The following is an 8753-nucleotide window of genomic DNA, read 5'->3' on the forward strand; positions in this document are numbered from 1 at the left end:
CTTGAATAAAGTTATTTTCCAGCAAAAGGTAATTTGATTTATTCACTTCCATTGCAACGATCATTAGTTACTAACTTGGGGGCCGCTAAAACGACACCGTTTTAACAGGAAACTCTACACAGACTTTAAACGCGAAACCTGTGAGAACGCTGATGGCGTGCACATGCGTATTACGAGTTCAGTCTATTGGTATGCTCGTTTGAATATATGTGCGCAGGTTTGTAATTCCCAACAAACCAAGCCAGAGATACAGCAAGATACAGAATTTTATCCTTCGTCAGATCTGGATCCGGCAGGCTGCGGGAAAACCTCGGGATAAACAAAGACACTAAAATTAGCGTAAATGCCATTCTTCTTATGATGTAACGAGTACATCAGGATTTATGGAAGGTGTTCCCGGTTCCGGCTGACCTAATCTATGCAGCCTAACATTAAATTATAGAAGTCTATAATGTGTTATGTGAATGCTAGGTCAAAGAGATGCGTCTTTAATCTAGCTTTGAACTGACAGAGTGTGTCTGCTTCCCGGACAATGGTAGGAAGACTGTTCCAAAGTTTTGGTGCTAAATAGGAAAAGGATCTACCGCCAGCAGTTGATTTTGATATTCTAGGTATTATCAACTGGCCGGAATTTTGAGATCGCAATAGATGTGAAGGACTATAATGCGTTAAGAGCTCGCTCAAGTACTGCGGAGCTAAACCATTTAGTGCTTTGTCAGTAATCAGAAATATTAAAAAATGTATACAATGTTTAATAGGGAGCCAATGCAGTGTTGACAGAACAGGGCTAATATGGTCATACTTCCTGGTTATGGTAAGAACTCGAGCAGCTGCGTTTTGGACCAGCTGTAGTTTTTTTATTAAGCGTGCAGGGCAACCACCCAGTAGAGCATTACAATAATCTAGCCTTGAGGTCATGAAGATACGCATGAACTAATTGTTCTGAATTTGTCAATGAGAGCATATAGCATAATTTCTATATATTTTTAAGATGGAAAAATGCGGTTTTACAGATGCTAGACACGTGACTTTCAAATGACAGATTGGTATCAAAGAGCACACCCAGGTTCCTAACCGACGACGAAAACTTGACAGAGCAGCCATCAAGTTTTAGACAGTATTCTAGATAATTAGGTGAGGATGTTTTTTTGTCCAATAATTAGAATCTCTATTTTTTCAGAATTTAGTAGTAGGAAATTACTAGTCATCCAATTTTTTATATCAGCTATGCATTCCGTTCATTTTGTGAATTGGTAGTTTTCGTTAGGTTGTGAAGAAATATAGAGCTGAGTGTCATCGGCATAACAATGAAAGCTAATTCCATGCTTCCTAATGATATCTCCTAATGGCAGCATTTACAGAGTGAACAGCAGTGGTCCTAGTACTGAGCCTTGTGGTACGCCATACTGAACTTGTGATCGATAAGACATCTCTTCATTTACTGCTACAAACTGATAACGGTCAGACTAGTATGATTTAAACCATGCTAATGCAATTCCACTAATGCCAACATCATTTTCGAGTCTATTTAAAAGAATGTTGTGGTCAATAGTGTCAAATGCAGCACTAAGATCGAGTAACACTAATAGAGAGATACAACCACGATCGGATGATAAGAGCAAATCATTTGTGACTCTAATGAGAGCAGTCTCAGTACTATGGTACGGTCTAAATCCTGACTGAAAATCCTTGCAGATATAATTTCTTTCTAAAAAGAAACATAGTTGTGAGGATACTGCCTTTTCTAGTATCTTTGACAGAAAGGGTAGATTCGAGATCGGCCTGTAATTGACTAATTCTGTAGGATCAAGTTGTGTTTTTTTAACAAGCAGTTTAATCATAGCCAGCTTAAAGGTTTTTGGTACAGTACGTATCCTAGAGACAAAGATGAATTGATGATATTAAGAAGAGGATCTATGACCTCTGGAAGCATCTCTTTCAGTAGCTTAGTCGGTATAGGGTCTAACATACATGTTGTCGGTTTAGATGATTTACTGAGTTTAATCGAATTCTTCCTCTCCTATAGCAATAAATGAATCGGATTTTTCCTTGGGGAGACTACAATGCACTCCCTGATGCGATACTGTAGTAGACGGTTGCATAGTTATAATTTTGTCCCTGATATTATCAATCTTATAAGTGAAGAAGTTCATAAAGCCATTACTGCTGTGTTGCTTGGAAATTTCTAGGCTTGAAGCTTTCTTTTGTTTCAAATAAATACCTAGGGTTTTGTTTATTTTCTTCTAACAGGGTTGAAAAATAAGCAGATCTAGCAGCTTTTAAGGCCTCTTCTGTATGCAATCAAGCTCTCCTTCCATGAAATGCGAAATACCTCTAGTTTTGTTTTTTTTCCAGTTGTGCTCCATTTTTCTGGCTGCTCTCTTAAGTGCCTGAGTGTGCTCGTTGTACCACGGCGTTGGACTATTTTCTTTAATCTTCTTTAAGCGCAAAGGAGCAACTGTGTCTAAAGTGCTGAAAAAGAGAGAGTTCAAAGTTTCTGTCGCAATATCGAGTTCTTCTAAGCTATCTGGGATGCTGAGATGATGAAACTGATCACGAAGTTTATTAATAAAGCAATCTTTAATGGCAGCAGTGATAGCTCTAACATATTTGTAACACGGAGTCGGCTTTGCAGCCTTGGTTAAATGAAGTTTACACGAGACTAGATAATGATCTGAGATGTCATCGCTCTGCTGCAGAGTTTCAATGGCATCAACATTGATTCCGTGTGATAATATTAGATCTAGAGTATGATTACGACAATGAGTAGATCCTGACACGTGTTGTCTAACTCCAATAGAGTTAAGAATGACTTTAAATGCCAATCCCAATTAATCTTTTTCGTTATCTACATCTATCTGTGTGTCTGTCTGTCTGTCTGTGTGTGTGTGTGTCTGTTAACCGCATATCTCTCGAACCGTTAGTCCGATGGATTTCAAACTCGACAGGTGTCTCGCTACGGGCACGAGTAAGTGCAGTGCCAAGCTTGACGTTGTTTGGATGAGAAATGCAAAAGATATCGTTAAATATATCATTTTTAGAAGGTTGTGGTTTAAAAATAAACATTCTGACATTAGAGGGTTGTATCGGTCAAAGAAGCCCCAAGAAGGTTGTGGTTTAAAAATAAACATTCTGACCTAAACACTCAGTCAGCTACACTGTTTACTTCCGAATATTACAGTTTGGTTCCAGAACGTGATAAATCCATTTTGATTAATTTGAGTAAAAATGTGTTTTCTTTACCAAGAGAGTGGCAAGATGAAAACCACTATTGTCTGTTTCAAACTTTCACATAGCATCTTTGGGTTATAATAACATAAAAAATTCAAATCCAGATTTTGATTTTCAAAGATTTATTATTAAAACGGATTATTTTTTCCCAAAAATGCAATAAATTCATGACACTTTTTTTTTTTCAAAATGCAATGAATCCATTGAATCAATATAAAAGTTATTTTGTATCATATTGGCACTGTTGAAATCAGCCATCGCTAAGAAATATCTCCTGAACTTTTTTGACGGCGATCAGCTCATAAAAACTGATTTTGCACGGGCACTTTGCACTGCTCCCTGAATCTACGCGCTTATTCATTTGTGGATGTAAACTGAATCTATAAGTCAGCTATGCTATTTACTTCTGAATATTATATGGCTTAATACCGTGTGCTTTCTACCATGCACAAATAAAAATGTCACTGAACATTTGCTGCGCAATTGTAACAATGTGCACTCAAACACACCAAACCAACAATTACTAAAAACACACTTAAAAACTTATTTTGCATGGGCATTTTGCACTAGTGTATATTAAAATCACCAACAATTATGACTTTATCTGCAACCAGTACTGACTCTGATAGAAAGTCAGCAATTTTTTTGATAAAGTCTGTATGGTGCCCTGGTGGCCTGTATACAGTAGCCAGCACAAATCTCAAACGTGATTTATCATTTACACTATATATTGCTATATTAAGCACCAACACTTCAAAATAATTATATTTGAAACTAGACTTCTTAGTAATTCTAAAAATATGACTATAAATTACAGCAACACCTCCCCCTTTGCCTTTCAGACGAGGTTCATTATTATAACAGTAATCTTGTGGGGTGGACTCATTTAAAGTCATGCAATCGTCTGGTTTTAGCCAGGTTTCTGTCAAACACAGCACATCTAGATTATAGTCTGTAATCATATCATTAACAATAAGTGCTTTTGAAGTAAGGGATATAATATTCAGCAACCCAAGCTTTATCATTTGCTCATTTGTATTATATCTGTTTTTTATTTGTTGAACATCCAATAAAATTTTTACCCTTAGATGGGTTTGGAAGTTTTTTTGTATGTCCTAATTCGGGGAACAGACACAGTCTCTATATGCTGATATCTAGGTGAAAGAGGCTCTATGTGATGGAATTTATCTGACCTTGGTGACGTGAGACAGCTAGAAGACGGTCGGTTTAGCCGGTCTGTCTGCTTTCTGACCTGAGCCCCAGATTGTCATGTTTGAGCTCTAAGACTATGTGCCATATTACTAGAGAGAAGAGCATCACCATCCCAGGGGGGATGAATACCATCTCTTTTCAACAGGTCAGGTATGCCCCAAAAACTTTTCCAATTGTCTATGAATTCTATATTATTTTGCAGACACCACTTAGACAACCAGCCATTGAGTGAGGACAATCTACTAAGTATCTCATCACTCCTGCGAACAGGAAGGGGGCCAGAGCAAATTACAGTGCCTGACATCGTACTTGCGAGTTCACACACCTCTTCAACATTAATTTAGTTGATCTCCAACTGGCGGAGTCGAACATCAGTTGTGCCGACGTGAATAATAATCTTAGAGAATTTACGATTAGCATTAGCCAGCACTTTTAAATTTGCTTTAATGTCAGGCGCTCTGGCTCCCGGCAAACATGTGACTATGGTGGCTGGTGTCTCTATTTTCACGTTCTGTGTAATAGAATGGCCAATAACTAGGGCACATTCAACAGGATTCGCAGTGGGTGTTTCACTGAGAGGGGAGAATCTATTTGAAGTTGTAATCAGAACGGAAGAGCAGTGTTTTGTCCTGGGACTACAGCGTCTCACCGTCACCCAATTGCCCTGCTGCACGGGCTCTACTTCAGCCGGAACCGAACAACGTAAAGAGTTCACTAAGCTAGTCGCATCCAAAGCAGTATCTTAAGCCCTTGCACTCTTACAATTAACCTCGATTAAAGCTTGGATGCGTGTCTCTAGTTCTGGAATCTTCCCTGTCAGCTTTACAATCTCCCTGCATTTATCACATGTAAATCCTGTGCTGACAGAGAAGGATATGCTAAACATGTTGCATGAGGTGCAAGTAACAATAAGAGGAGAAGATGACATGACTTACCGTGTTTGTTGACTGATCCTACTCACCTAAGTTGTTTGATGGACTCGTAAAAGGCGCGAGCGAGAAAAATAAATAAATAAATAAAGAGCGCACAGATGGCACGCTAACAGGCTAGCGAATTACTAGCGTGTTGTGCTAGCAATAACGATTTAGATTGAATCAGGTGATATCAGGTTAATGTGTGATGTTGAGTAAGTTATATTTAGCAATATGAACAACAAGGAATGATAGTAAATAATGATTCAAAACAGAAAGATATACGAAGCTTTCAAATGCACACCAACGCAACAGCAGCAGAAGCAACGAGGCAGACAGGAGCACCTGTACAGACAAGTACAGCGGAGCTAAACCATTTAGTGCTTTGTAAGTAATCAGCAATATTTTAAAATGTGTACAATGTTTAATAGGGAGCCAATACAGTGTTGACAGAACAGGGCTAATATGGTCATACTTCCTGGTTCTGGTAAGAACTCGAGCTGCTGCGTTTCGGACCAGCTGTAGTTTGTTTATTAAGCGTGCAGGGCAACCACCCAGTAGAGCATTACAATAATCTAGCCTTGAGGTCATGAACTCATGAACTAATTGTTCCGCATTTGTCAATGAGAGCACATGACGTAATTTAGATATATTTTTAAGATGGAAAAATGCGGTTTTACAGATACTAGACATGTGACTTTCAAATGACAGATTGGTATCAAAGAGCACACCCAGGTTCCTAACCGACGACGAAGACTTGACAGAGCAGCCATCAAATGTTAGACAGTATTCTAGATTATTACGTGAGGAAGTTTTTTCTCCAATAATTAGAATCTCTGTTTTTTCAGAATTAAGTTGTAGGAAATTACTAGTCATCCAGTTTGTTATATCAGCTATGCATTCCGTTAATTTTGTGAACTGGTAAGTTTCGTCAGGGCGTGAAGAAATATAGAGCTGAGTATCATCGGCATAACAGTGAAAGCTAATTCCATGCTTCCTAATGATATCTCCTAATGGTAGCATGTACAGAGTGAACAGCAACGGTCCTAGTACTGAGCCTTGTTGTAGGCCATACTGAACTTGTGATCGATGAGACATCTCTGCTACAAACTGATAACGGTCAGATAAGTATGATTTAAACCATGCTAATGCAATTCCACTAATGCCAACATAATTTTCGAGTCTATTTAAAAGAATGTGGTGGTCAATAGTGTCAAATTCAGCACTAAGATCGAGTAACACTAATAGAGAGATACAACCACGATCGGATGATAAGAGCAAATCAGTCTAAAGCGCTGGAAAAGAGAGAGTTATGTCATCGCTCTGCTGCAGAATTTCAACGGCATCAACACTGATTCTGTGTGATAATATTAGATCTAGGGTATGATTACGACAATGAGTAGGTCCTGACACGTGTTGTCTAACTCCAATAGAGTTCAGAATGTCTTTAAATGCCAATCCCAATGCATCATTTCGTTATCTATATGTATATTAAAATCACCAGCAATTATGACTTTATCTGCAACCAGTACTAACTCTGATATAAAGTCAGCAAGTTCTTTGATAAGCAGAGAATCGAAAATAGCCTTACCTTGAGTCAAATAGTAAAGTGAACAACAGGAGAACTAGATATTAAGAAAAAAACACTTGCGCACTCTTGCCGTATCCACGACTGACCGCTTGTCCTTCAGGAGGGGGTAGATGTCTCTCCCTGCCTTCTCCGCTGTTTCGATGACTTGTTTGGCGTATTTCTGGAACTGGTTTTCCTCCTCAACAATGAGAGCGATGTTCTTCGCCACCAAATCTTTCTGTTCTTTTCTCGTACGGAAATCCCTTGCACATTTTTCAGCCTTTACAAAACCAATGTTGCATTAGAGAGAAATTATGAGTTCAATGCATAAAATAAAACATATTAAAATAATACCCACCATTTGTTGTTTGTAGATGTCTTGGAGTGCTTTTCCTTCTTCTTTAGCTTTTTGAGCTTTAAGTTGTTGCTTTTCCATGAAGATTTTATCTGCTTCCTTCAATGCATTCAGCATCTCCAGAGATTTCCTTTTTTTTTCCTCTGCCTTTCCTCTTTGACATCCAGCTGGTTGTTCAGAGACAGGAAGGATGTTACTTGGTTGAAAACAGCTCTTTCAAGTGTTTTCGCAATGAATGGTAGGAGAGAGACAGGTCTGTAATTCTCTACAAGTGATGTGTTTAGTGTTGGTTTTTTAAGCAGTGGAGTTACCCGAGTCTGCTGGAATGCTGTAGGGACATGCCAGTATGGAGGGATGAGTTGGTGATGTGTGTGAGTGCTGGTAGAAGTGTGGGAGAGATGGCTTGTAGAAGGTGTGAGGAGATGGGGTCTAGTGGACAGGAGGGAGGATGACTGGAGAGGAGAAGTTTAGATTCTTCTTCATCGGTTAGTGGAGAGAAGGAGGAGAGAGGGCAGATAATGTCTACGGTATCCGTTGCAGTATTCACATCCAGAGATGAGAACTGTGAGGGTGAGGGAAGAGAAGATGACACGGCAGAGGAGAGATGGGAGGGAAAAAGTGAGCGCAGGTTTCGTCTGAAAGTGACTGGTGGGGGGGTTGGTGGTGCAGAGGTAGAGAGTTGTAGACTGAAAGTAATGAGGAAATGATCTGAAACATGGAGAGGTCTCACCAGAATGTTGTTTGTGATGTCCGTGTGTAGACCAGGTCCAGTTGGTTGCCTGATGTGTGAGTGCCTGTGGTGATGAGCCGTCTGAGACTGAAAGAGGCTAGGAGAGAGATGAAGTCTGTCGCATACGGCCTCTCGAGATGAATGTCGAAATCACCCAAGACTACCAGTGGGGAGCCGTCCTCAAGGAAAGAGGACAGCAGCACATCCAGCTCCTCTACAAAGCTTCCCAGCTGACCCGATATATGACTACAATATGGATCTTACTGGGAGTTGTAAGTGTAATAGCACGACAATCAAACGAGTTGTTATTACATAATGAGAGAGTTGAGTATTTCCAGTTGTTAGAAATGAGAAGCCCTGCACCCCCAGCCCTGCGAGACTGGTGTGAGCAGAAGAGAAGTTGTTAGAGAGAGTGTGTGAGGATGAGCGAATGGGACGCAGATTAGCAGTATTGCGCTGCCTTCTGCGCGTGATGAAAGAGCGTTGTCAAGAGACAACAGGAATGTATTGAAAGCACATGTTGAGTAAGGGGAAAATAGAATAAAAGTGGGAAAGGAAAGGGAGAAGGAGATACTTAAGTGCCTTACTGGTGTCCTTGCTCAGTGGAGTCGCACAGGTAGAGTCGATGGTCTTTCCCCGAGTCGGTCTTCACACGAGAGCTGAACCCTTCCGCTAACGCTTCCGCGATATAATGCTTTCAGCGCTTGAGTGAGGACAGCTGTCTCGGCCCAGCAATTAAGCAAA

At 39.9% G+C, this 8753-nt stretch overlaps 1 protein-coding gene and 1 long non-coding RNA gene across 2 annotated transcripts in view; both read right to left on the bottom strand.

Annotated features, from left to right (window-relative positions):
* The window catches only part of LOC311305681 (uncharacterized protein), a gene marked incomplete at both ends in the record, with an annotated part of 309017 nt that overhangs the window by 259642 nt on the left and 40622 nt on the right, over positions 1 to 8753 (bottom strand). The gene's annotated exons all lie outside the window — the stretch shown is intronic.
* Positions 5180 to 8668, bottom strand: LOC311305715. Its single transcript, XR_014630054.1, has 3 exons — positions 8010 to 8668; positions 7283 to 7446; positions 5180 to 7204 (listed from the first exon to the last, which is right to left on the bottom strand). It is a non-coding gene; the product is annotated as an uncharacterized lncRNA (long non-coding RNA).

The sequence above is a fragment of the Rutilus rutilus genome, assembly GCF_951802725.1.
Source record: "Rutilus rutilus genome assembly, chromosome: 16".
NCBI lineage: Eukaryota > Metazoa > Chordata > Actinopteri > Cypriniformes > Leuciscidae > Rutilus > Rutilus rutilus.